This window comes from Colobus angolensis, unplaced genomic scaffold, assembly GCF_000951035.1.
Source record: "Colobus angolensis palliatus isolate OR3802 unplaced genomic scaffold, Cang.pa_1.0 Scaffold132, whole genome shotgun sequence".
Taxonomy (NCBI): Eukaryota; Metazoa; Chordata; class Mammalia; order Primates; family Cercopithecidae; genus Colobus; species Colobus angolensis.
In genome coordinates, this window is record NW_012114400.1 from 8808571 (window position 1) to 8821485 (window position 12915).

The window sequence follows — 12915 nt, forward strand, 5'->3', positions numbered from 1 at the left end:
AAAAGAAGCTGATATGACCAAATGAAAGAAATACTCTTTCAGCTTAAATTATCAACCCCCTAAAATTTTAACACCACCAAAACAGAATGTCCACTGTAAAAAATGACTCTTTCCCTTGAGAATTAATGTTCTGTAAGTTAATAAAATGATAAACTGCTAAAACTGAAGTAACATGAAAAGTCACAGAATGCAAAGTATTAATTGAATACTGATGGTTCTAGTTCTGGCTTCTTATTCTACTACTTAGAATGCACAGGTTTCCAATACCTACTCTACTTTTAAGAACTTACCTCCCTAAAAAAGTTGTTGCTCTGGTTGCCAGGAAATAGGAGATCATAGGCATCTATGTCTTATGTATTAAAAAGTTAAAATGAAACATTGGTGTCTGGAGATACTTTTTGTGAGTTAACACTAGAGTTAGCAAACTCATGTTCTCAAGGAAAGTAACAAGAGCGAATAAAGTAGTATCATATGGTGTGAAGGTATCAGTACTTATAAAGATCATGGCCACTGTTCATCTCCAAAAAAAAAGAAAAAAAAAAGCTAGTCTAATGATACCAGGTTTTCTGAAATTATTTTCATAGAAGAAATCTAAACATATATTAATCTAAATTCTTCCATATTTAAATATTAATTCATTATGTTACAACATTGTGCAGGCAAAGCAAAAGAAGTCTGTCGTCTTGCCTGCAGGCAGCCAATTGCCACCTCTGGTTTACAAAAGTCCTTGCTGCTCTCCTTGAACAAGAAAACATTTTGTGTTGTATTTTTAATATAAGATTTTAATTCATTAAGTAGCTTAGCTTTTCACAGGATACTATTTTGTAATGTTTGGTAGTTCTTCATTCATGGTCCACTTCTCTCCAACTGAACTGCATTCATCTTAAAGGTAGGCAAGAGTTTATATTTATTTTTTCTCTCTCTCTCAGAAATGAATTCACAGTAGATATTTAGTGTCTTCTTGTTGATGAGGTGATACAAGTACCCAGAGCAGCTCAGCTTAGTCTGGATCTTCTAAGTCCATTGAACACATAACACAACTAGCAAAGATATTTCAAAAAATGTGCTGCTAAAAACATAACTTAGTCTATCATTTTACTATTAAATCAAAAGCAAGAACAAAGTAAACAAACTCCTTTCTAGAAGCTCCACTTCTATGCTTCATATTAAACATTTAATATTAAACATATTAAACTCCACTTCTATATTTCATATTAAAAACTCTGAATTATGTTAAAATGGCAGGTTTAAGCATTTGTTTAAATCAATTTCATTCATTCATTCATTCAACAGATATTTAATGAATTCCTTTTAAATATCAGTCTTCAAGTTTCTGCTGATGAAGCAGTTAATAAAGCAAAGATCTTACCTTCATATCTAGTAAGTTTTTGTAAGGAATTTTGCAACTAATATGCTAATCACAGGATTTATTTTTTTCTTTTCTTTATGTTAATCTTGGAAAATACTCAGTGTTAAAGATGTAGTTTTTGATTTATTATTGTTCTTCAGTGAACATAAGAAGACCTCTTACATATTTTAAGTAATTATACCCAGTAATTAAATAATCAAGAAAGATCCATTCTATTTTATCTAAATGAGTCAAAGGGAATTGAAAGTAATGACCTATCTGTCAGAGTTGTGTGTAATTATTTTCCATTAATATTTGCAATAGACCAGAACTTAGGCTGGGAAAAACACAATGCTATGGGGGATATTACAGAAGAAACTAGAAACTAAGTAGGCTTGTATAATGTTGTACTAAGTAGCATTTTATTGTTGTTATATAAGAAAATAACATATTGTTATTGCCGTTAGTGCAGCTAGCATGGAGATTCAGACCTTAAGGAATAAACCCTGATGGGGTGATCTCTGACTGATGTTAACATTTTGCTCTCAGCAACACATCCTTGCAAACAAAACAGCATATATTTGCTGTGACCTTGGGGAAACATCGGTTTCCTAAAGATAAATTGACCAACACATATAAAAGGCATGTAATTTCAAACTAACCAAACATAAAACAGCCTAAATAACTGGCATTCAGGAAATGAGAGTAATTAAAAAAGAATGCAGAATCATGTCCTCATCTTAAATTCCTTTCACAAACATTGCAAAGGATGGTTATTGCTTGCACAAGTACTTTGGTATTTTTTCCTCAAGCTGCTCAGAGCCTTCAGGCCTCCCAGTGAAGCAGAAAGCTCTAATGTGGTTCCTTCTGATCTTGCTATTCCAAGATTGTGTCTGGGTGAATATGGGAAAGAGGTAACAGGAGATCTATGCTAGAGCCAGGGCTTCTGATAAAGCTTGATGGATGAACAGCAATTAGTAGAGTTATGTGAAAGGCAAAACTTAAGCAGTAGTGGGTAACTATTTGATCCCTGGTTCAGTCCTGCTTTTCCCTACGTTATAGCTTCCATTGACACACTTTTGCTCCATAGAGTGCCTTCCTTTTTCTAGACAACCAGACCACGCCTTTGCAAACATAATAGTGGGTACGTAAACTTGACAAAACAACTCTGTGGTTGTTTTTCTTGATATGGATAAATTTACACAAGTTGATGTTCTTTAGTTCATATAGAAAAAGATAGTTCTTGAAAAAGAAAGGAACCAAAGAAGAAATAAATGTGTTTAGAATATGACTTTTTACTTTTTAATCTCCAATTACCATGAAGAATAATGCACATGCTGAGAAATTTAGTGATTATTTTGTATCTCGGGCAGTTAACAATCATCTAAAGGAATAATTTTCTCCTCAGGGTCAGAAAGCAGATTTTGAGTTTAACAGGTATAACAGAGAGACAGCAAAAGAGAAACCTGGAGAAATAGGTCCTGTTTCCAAGGATTCTGTGTTTATAACAGTCAAAAGACTCAAAAGAAATTATATTTGGAAAAGCCCTGGAACCCATCTACATCAGCTTTCTTAAATTGCAGTGAGAGAACATCTTTTAGCCTTTCTGTGAAAACTAATTGTGAAAGGCTCTTTATTGTATTACTGCTCATTCTTGCATTGTGGCCAGCTATATATATCAGAAAATCCTATGCAAAATTGTCTTCTTTGCAAATTCCACTCATGGTTTATAGTTCTGCCTTTTAGAGCCACATGGGGAAGCAAGCAGGTTTATATGGTTTGGCTGTGTCCCCACCCAAATCTCATCTTGAATTGTAGTTCCCATAATCCCCACATGTCATGGGAGGGACGTACTGGGAAGTAATTGAACCATGGGGGCAGTTATCCTCATGCTGTTCTCGTGACAGCGAATGAGTTCTCACATGATCTAATGGTTTGATAAGGGGCTTTTCCCCCTTTGTCTTGGTAATTCTCCTTCCTGCTTCCATGTGAGGAAGGATATGTTTGCTTCCCTTTTGGCCAGGGTTGTAAGTTTCCTGAGGCCTCCCCAGCCATGCTAAACTGTGAATCAATTAAACTTCTTTTCTTTATAAATTATCCAGTCTCAGGTATATCTTTATTACCAGTGTGAGAACAGACTAATGCACAGGTTATTTCTCCATATACAAGACCAATATATTCCACACAGGGTATATCTAGGAAAATATAGGGTGCAAAGTGAATAGGAAATTAATACATAGGAACCTTCACTTTGGCTGTACTGAAGGAAATGTTGGCATGCAATAAATATTCATTAAGCTGTGCACACTGCTGGGCACTGGGAAAGATTGTTACATTGTGTGAAAAATATAGCTTCTAAATTATGTTGCTGAAATGCATAACATTCTTTCAAAATTCATACAGTTTTTATAAAAAGTATCTTCCCTTATATTTCTTTGTATTTTCCCATTGTATAATTAAGGTCAATAACCACAAGCGTTCTCAACTGAAGCCACACTTGCTAACTCCAGCTACTCTCCTCTACACTCCATTTGCTCCAGTGGACCTGAGCTACTCATCATTTTTCTAGAACCATTTTGGTTTTATCCATGTCTTTGATTCTTTTCTTCTAGTATTTTCTTCCATATCTGTTAAAATTTTACTCATATATGACCTTGTGAAGCTATTCCCTGACTGTAGTCACAGAGGAAACCTCATAGCAAACTGCGCCATTATTAAAAGCAACCATTCTGGTTTTTAATAAATACACTTATATACAGGTGATTTACCATATTGTCTCATATTTTTTTTTTCCTAACAGAAGTCATTTCTAATTAGCATTATCTTCTTGTGAGGAAATAAATAAATTCATTGTGTATAGACTATGCTCAGAGAAATGAATGTTCCTCAGGCTAAATGTCTTCTCAAAAGAAACTGAGTTCTGCAGACCTACTGCTTGATAAAGATCAGAATACGTTTCACAAAAGATGGGGTTGGAGTGAGAACTGTGAAGAGATACGCTTTAGAATAATATGGAAGTCAGCCGGGCGCGGTGGCTCAAGCCTGTAATCTCAGCACTTTGGGAGGCCGAGACGGGCGGATCACGAGGTCAGGAGATCGAGACCATCCTGGCTAACATGGTGAAACCCTGTCTCTACTAAAAAAAGTACAAAAAAACTAGCTGGGCGTGGTGGCGGTCGCTTGTAGTCCCGGCTACTCGGGAGGCTGAGGCAGGAGAATGGCGTAAACCCAGGAGGCGGAGCTTGCAGTGAGCTGAGATCTGGCCACTGCACTCCAGCCTGGGCGACAGAGCGAGACTCTGTCTCAAAAAAAAAAAAAAAAAAAGAATAATATGGAAGTCTAATCACTGGTTCATGTCATAGAGATAGGTCAGAAATTTTAGGTCATGGATCAAGATTGAAAGAGCTGGAAAAACATTAAGAACTTTGTAACTCTTATGTGCAAATCTCTTCATTTTTTAAAAAGGAATTCCTTTAGTTAAACAAGGTGTATTTTCAGCAACAAGCTATTGCTAAAGGTCACCTCTTGCTTTCTTGTTATCCTTCTCATACACATACTGATGCCCATCCAAAAATTACTATTAGTGAAGAATTTTGATTTAATTTGATCAGTGGAAACTTCCACCCTGGATTCTGCCCTCATGACTGTCCCTGAGAAATTTAAAACTGGCTATGTGTCTAGAGAGGGGAAGATCAGAACCCTGGAAAGTTGGGTAGTCTATTTATAAAAGACTATTGAAGACCACTGAATTTCATGCCAAAGCACACAACTTTTCAATATCACAAGCATTGCTCCAATCTAATATTATTGTACAATCGTAATAAAAGCCTTGTTAGAAAAGGTCAAAAGGCTAATCTATCTTACTTTTTAAAATTTAGCTAAGAGTGCCAAAAAAAAAAAAAAAAAGGAGTTGAAATGGAGTATGTATACAGGGGTTCAAGCGATTGAGGGGCTGATCCAGGAAAAAGATATAACCATGAGGCAGGTGGCATTTAGACAGGGTTGCATAACAGGTGACGTCTCTCCCAGCAAGAGACCATCCAGAAGTATGCAGTGTGAAGGCCACCATCCAGAAGGGGAAGAGGGCAATGGAGTTCCTATGGAAGGTGGGGATTAGAGAGGAGGTTTACTTCTCCAGGTGATATCTCTCAGCAGCACAGTAGGGAGTCCCTGGGTCACAGAGCCCCACAAGTGTAGAAGCAAAGCTTGGGGTTTCTCTTATCCATTGCTAGCAGGCAGATGGGGGTGGTGGTGAGGTTTGGCAGGATATGTAAAGCAGGCAGGCCCTAAATGGCTAAAAATCTGCTTGCTTGGGCTATTTTTAAATAATTAGATATGTAAAAAATTGAGTTTAGAACTGGCAGAATTTTGAGCTAAGTGCTTCAGCTTGCAAGTGAAGGAAAAGAGAACATAGTGGCCAATAAACAGAGGCCATCTTAGGCTTATTTCTGTAACAATAGAAAACAGAAGATTGTATTTCATCTCTGGAGAGCATAAGAGGACACAGACACAGCATGAGTCCCAAGACTGTATCTTTAAATATAAAACAGGAATGAAGAACAGAAGGTGGGATCTGAGCCTGAGGCTTAGAAGTGGAGAGGCCTTAAAGAGTATCCAGCAAAGTTATGTAGAAACCACCAAGAACCAGTGACCTTCTACTAAAGAGTATGTTTCTTTATGCTTTTCAAAGTCCTTTTCCATTTCTTCTTACTTCAGTCTTGCAGGTACAGTTCTTTCCCAATAAACAAACAAACAAACAAACAAACAAAAACCCACAATTTGTTTTGTCAGTTCAAAGCATCATCATTTTTTTGTCTTCCTCAAAATATTTAAGAATTTCTGTAGATGTTTACCAGTCCATACTTGATTCGTGCTTGATTTTATACAAAATTACGAGTATAAGTATATTGTATCTAAAACAAAGACTATAATATTTTAGTTTAAATTTAGTTTTTAACCCTTAAAAATGTTTATTTAAGTATACCATATGCCAGGATACATTCTTCCAGAACTTGGGAACAGGACTTGATGAAAGGACATAGCTTCTCTGCTCATATTAATGGCTGAACTAAGACTAAGGAGTGTAACTAGATTGTTTTGCTGCACAGCTAGAGTGGATGAAATACTACAGCTCCAATCCATTCTGTAAGTGTAGTTGAATCTGCACATGCTGATAAGTGTAGGAAGGACAGTAGTTCAGTGACAATATTTCTTTCCATTCTTTTGGGTTTCTTCTAGAGTTTCAAGTTTCTGGAGGAAAGTCAATCTTCTATATAGGTGAATGAAGAAAAAAAAAAAAAAGAAAAAAGAAAAGAAAGGAAAACTAAATGCTGACTGATGTGTGGCGAGGAGAGGCCCTGATAAAGTTCCTGGCCCCTATAAAGTCCACGTGTGCTAACGCAGATTCACCCCTTGTATTAGGGAATCAGAGAAGACAGTTATTCACTCCACAGTGTAACACTTATGGCAAGATTCATATCTAATTAGGTCCTTTGAGTTAAAGGTCTATCAAGTTTCTGTTACTTTATGGTCATGAGGGAGAAAGGATTCAGGTTGCATGCTCTCGGGGTCATTGAGTGCCAAAGGAATGTTTCTTGATTGCGAAGTGCCTCAGAAATGTAGAAAAAGGCTCTGGCATCTGCCTAGGGCAGGCAGTTACTGACTACTTCAGTGAAGCCTTATCAAAGTGTTAAGTCTTGGGTACACAGATGTATTAGTTTTCTAGGGCTAACATAATGAAGTACCACAAGGCCAAGTGTGGTGATTAATACCTGTAATCCCAGCATTTTGAGAGGCCTAGGTGAGTGGATCACATGAGGTCAGGAGTTCAAGACCAGCCTGGCCAACATGGTAAAACCCCGTTTCTACTAAAAATACAAAATTAGCCGTGTATGGTGGTGCAGGCCTGTAGTTCCAGCCACTCAGGAGTCTGAGGCATGAATCGCTTGAACCCAGGAGGCAGAGATTGCAGTCAGCTGGGATCTTTCCACTGCACTGCAACCTGGGAGACAGAGTGAGTGAGGCTCCATCTTAAAAACAACAGCAACAACAACAAAAACAAAGCACCACAGATGTTGGGCATAGACAACAGAAACTGATTATCTCACAGATTGGAAATTCAAGATCAAAGTGTCGGTAGTGTCGGTTTTTTCCAAAGCCTCTCCCCTTGGTTTGTGGATGTCTGTCTCCCCTCTCTACATTCACATGGTCTTTCCTGTGGGCATATCTGTGTTCAAATCCCCTCTTCTTCTATGGACACCAATCATATTGGATTAGGATTCACCCGTATGATTTAATTTAACCTCAGTTACCTGTTTAAATGCCCTATCTCTAAATAAAGTCAAATTGTTAGGCACTGGTGACAATTAGGACTTCGACATAGGAATTTTGGGAAACACAATTCAACCTATAATAAAGGGTGGTGACTGAATTCTCCATTCCACTGATGCCACATCTGCCTAATGAGAACATTGTGCAGTATTCTTGAGGAAAAGAAAATTGGCAAGCATCAAGTTCATTAAAGATAATATAACTAGATTTGGATAAGGTCATGGAGTGGAGCCAATAATGGTGTTGTTACCTTTATAAGGGGATGATGAGACCAGAGCACTTTTTCTCCACCATGTGAAGATACAGAAAGGTGTCTATCTGCAAATAAGAAAGAGGGTCCTCACTAGGACTCTCAGTCAGCTTGGACTTCTCAGTCTCTAGAAGTGCGAGAAATAAATTCCTGGTATCTAAGCCACCCAGTTTACGGTAGTTACTGGGTTTGAGAAAACTGAGACAGAGGTCTGCTCTTCACAAAACCAATAATCCTATTTTGAGTAATACTGATACATTCTTCTAAAACAATTGGTACCCATCCCCCTATACTCAGGAATTCTATCTTCTCTAATGCCAAAGAGTACAATTCTCAAAAAGAGAGGGAAATTCCATTATTGTAAGGTGACATTTCTGTGAGATATTTGACAACTGCTCTCATTAAAGAAAAATAATTACATACTTAATTTCTGTTGGCGCAATTGCCCTTATGTGCACAATTCATATGCAGTTGAAGATAGTGATGAGTGTGTACTAGGCAGGGAAGAACAGTTATGAAAGCATAACCACAGAAGACAGACAGAATATAAAGAACTGCAGTATTTAGTATGAGAGAGGTTTAGGGAAGGTATGGTCTGATGGCATGAGGTGAGAAGGAAGGAAGAGAAAGTAATTCACAAGGACCTGGGATATAAAGCTGAAGAATTTCAGATTTACTCTGAAGGCTTTTTCTCTGTTGTGGTTGTTTTTTAAATGTAGATTTATTTTTGTTTCATCACAATCTATTTCTCAGAGTATCTGCCTCTTGGAAGTTATATGGAACAACAGCAGTTACAGGTACTCACTGTCACTATATTTTAAAAGTTTTAAGTTCATGAACATATATTATGTAGGCACTCTAAGTATTTGATGAATTGCAGTGAATGTTATAAAATTATTCAACAATGTAACCTGTGCACTAGAGGGATGAGAGTTAAATGATTGAATTTTTATAAGCAAGAAGAGAGCACTAAAAAAACAATACGACCCTTGAAATATATTGTGGAATTATCAGTTGCAAAGATCAAGTTAAAACATAATTAAAGATAATTCTTAAAGTTTTTAAATAAGTGCTATATTAGATTATTTTTTTAATGAAAATGGTCTCTGAATCTATTTGGAAAGTACTATGAGACTATGTAATAAGTGATCAATTCAAATTTAAACACTGAGTCAAACTATGGAGGTTTTATCTATATCCCTAAAATATTTATGGATCTACTTTATTCCTTATGAGTGAATTACCGCTGAGTTGAGTTCTTCACTTTTGGGTTTAACTATGAGTCTTTCAGAGAAAGCCTTCCCATGACAGGCCTGAAATGTCGCAGTTCACCTTTTTCGCATCCTTATCCATTGGCTTCATCCTCACTTCATTTATTTCAACAGAATGCTGACATTTGTCTAATATTATTTCTAGGTTATGACTCCCAGGCTTTTGACCTTTATCCTCCAATCTGAAATGTCCTTTTCATAGGTCATCTCTTGATACAACAGAAAATCTCTTTTCAGTAGAATAGTCCCTTGCCCATACTTTCTGCATGTGGGCAGTGGAAGTGGAAAGTTCCCTGTCAGCTTACCAACTTACTTCATTAGTTGTCTTATTTTAATGAAATAGTATTATATGATAAAAGAATTATATATAATGTTGAAGGAAAAATTACACTGACACTCGTTAAAACACTAAAGAGGACCATTCATGACTGTTACAATAGTGTCAAGACCATAGCAATAGGGGAGAAAGATGAGACTCAACTACAAAAACAATAAGGACAAGTGAAGATTTACAGATACTCTTCATACTAAAGTGGTCCGTGGATGAAAAATTATTAAAAGGAGACTTCAAAGGTAGAGGAATCCTAGCTCAATTGATTTACTGGAATTCTTGCTGAAAGCAGGCTAGAGTGATCAGATATCAGGTGTGGGGGGATTCTCACTAAACTGACGTAAACTGATTTTTCCTAAAAGTGTCCTGGTCTGGTTAAAGACAGACCCAAGGATGAGGGTTACTTAAAAAATGGGCTTAGAAAAGCCAAACTAAAATTTTGTGAAGGGGAGAATCTTTGTCAGTAATCTATACTTCATCTTTCTTTTAATAAGAAATACGTGGCCACATATTTATTTGTTTCTTAATCCATAGGCTAATCCAGAGGAATTTGTTAGATAAATTATGAGTATTTCTGTGGAAACTACTCTTTAACTAATGCAAAATAAAATTAGGGTTTTGGTGAAAACATGCAAACTCAACCTCACATACTCATCTTTTGGTATTTGTTTCCCACTTTTAAAAACACATTATTCCTTGCCAATATGTGTGTAAAAGATTTTTATGACTAGAAATTATGCTTGCTCCCTCAATGTCTTTGAATTTTATTATTTTCCCCATTTAAACATTATTTTCTTTAATTCTCCATCTAAATTCTCTGACATATACATATATATATCTGAACTACTCAGATCTGGCTGAAACTCACTGATGATTTATTATCCTCTTCAACTAATACCATATAAACAGTGATATGCCCCTCTTTGAAGGGGATGTTTGGGCTAAATACAATATAGTAAGGAATTTTGTCGGTAGCCTATATTCATCTATCTTATTATTTTATATTCTTTTCTTATATCCATCTCAAAACCTGTGAACAGTATTCTAAGCATAATACATTTGTCTTTATTTCTCTAGTAGTTTCCTCCTGGAAAAGCCTACTTTTGCATAATTAGAAGGAAAACAATCTTGACTTGCCTGACCAAAAGCACAAACTTTCTATAAACATCAGAAAAAGTATTCTAAACTACTTTCATGCTTTTTTTTATTTTCCTAAATTTCAACAAATAGTCTGCAATTTTCTGGCCACTTGTGATATACCACTGTGCTTGGTGAATCTTGGCCTCTGATACTCTTGTCAACCTGTGCAGCAGAACTTTTATAAAAATGTTCTAAATCAATGTTGAATAATGTCAGAGGCTGCAGTTTGGATGGCCACCCTCTCATATCATAAATGCCACCGTTAACACACCTTGTAACACTGTGCTTGTTATTGCATCTTCTTCTGATATATCACTAAAATAAGCTGGGCAACTTCTATTTCAAAATCCTTAGAAGTCTTTGTTCATAACCAAGACCATTAGATGAAGAAGCATTTTACTCCATAAGCACTTGAGTGCATTGCTCAATTCTTCTGTTTGTTATTCCATGTGTTTTTTTTTGTTTTATTTCTTGTTGCCTGATATTCACCTATGTATTTTTCTCTTCAGCTCTGTGAAATAGTCTTCCTTGCACAGCCAAACATCATAAAAAAGTTGTCTTCCATTTCCATCTCCAATAGTACAATGATTGTATACTAGTTCAATTATCCCAACAAAATCCCAAATAAAACTTTAACTTTTAAATTAATGTGCAATATGAAAGAAAAAAAATTACTGGGGCCGAAAACTATGTAGAGTCAGGAACACAAAAATTTAAGGAAAGTACTAAAGTCAGCTTTGACTGTAAGAAATTGTAATGTGCAGGGATCCAGCTGCTCCTTGAGTAACCGCTCTAGTATGGTATCTGCTTAGTTGTTCTTTGTCAGGGTTGGATATTTTGTCATAATCCTGACACATTTTACTGATAATCACAAGCCTTCTCACTGTCCTGGTCCAGAAACTTTATACCTGCCACTACCTTGTTCCAGCTCCAGACTCTTCCATCCCACTGTCTCACCACTGCTGAATATCATGAAGGTCCAAAAATGTTCACCTGGTTTCTTTATACTATATACTAGGGTGAAGGATTCTGTAAAGTGGTCCTTAAGCCCAACTATATTCCTCAGCAATTGCTATTCTATTAATCTAGCATGATTTTGAACCCAGTACCATCCTAACATGAGAATTTTCTAAGAAACATAGAAAAAAAGAAGAAAGCAAGCCAGTAAGAGAGGGAGTTGGGAAGGAGGAAAGAAAAAAATGAGGGAGGGAGGGAGGGAGGGAGGAAGGAAGGAAGGAAGGAAGGAAGGAAGGAAGGAAGGAAGGAAGGAAGGAAGGAAGGAAGGAAGGAAGGAAGGAAGGAAGGAAGGAAGGAAAGAAAGAAAGAAAGAAAGAAAGAAGGAATTGGGTGCAGTGGCTCACGCCTGTACTCCCAACACTTTGGGAGGCTGAGGTGGGCAGATCACAAGGTCAGGAGTTCCAGACCAGCCTGGCCAACATAGTGAAACCTCGTCTCTACTAAAATTATAAAAATTAGCCAAGCATGGTGGCACGTGCCTCTAGTCCCAGCTACTCAGGAGGCTGAGGCAGGCTGAGGCCGGGAGGTGGAGGTTGCAGTCAACGGAGGTCTCGCCACTGCACTCCAGCCTGGGTGACAAAGCGAGACTCTGGAAAAAAAAAAAGAAAAAGAAAAGAAAAGAAAGAGACAGAGAGAGAAGGAACTAAGGAAGGAAGGAAAGAAGGAAGGAAGGAAGGAAGGAAGGAAGGAAGGAAGGAAGGAAGGAAGGAAGGAGAGAAAGAGAAGAAAGGTGGGGACTGCTCACAGACTAGTATTTGTACATCCCCCCACACCTATTTGGATCTTTCCAGCCACCCTGTACCTCAGGATGTTGTTTCTAAGGTAGAAATGAAGGAATTTTTGTCTCAAAACTTCTCATTCTGGTGCTTCTTTACCGTGATATTCACTACCTTGCTTTTATCTTTGTTCTCTCTTTTAAACCTATCTCAGCCCAAAACACAAGTTTCTTTCTCCTGTGAGTTGATCTCAATTTTTCCCTGTTCTCCAATCAAATGTAACCAATACTGTAAGTCTTCATATACTTATTTGTTCAAATATATATTGAGCACCTGCTGTCAGCCAAAACTATTCTAATCCCTAGGGACTGAACGATAAAGAAGATAGATAAGATTCCTGCCATAATCTAGCTTAGTTGTAGCGAGTGGAGATAGATAATACACAACTTTAAAATAATATAAATAAAGAGAATATCAGATGATTAAGTGCTATGCACATGTTTAATTCAGGA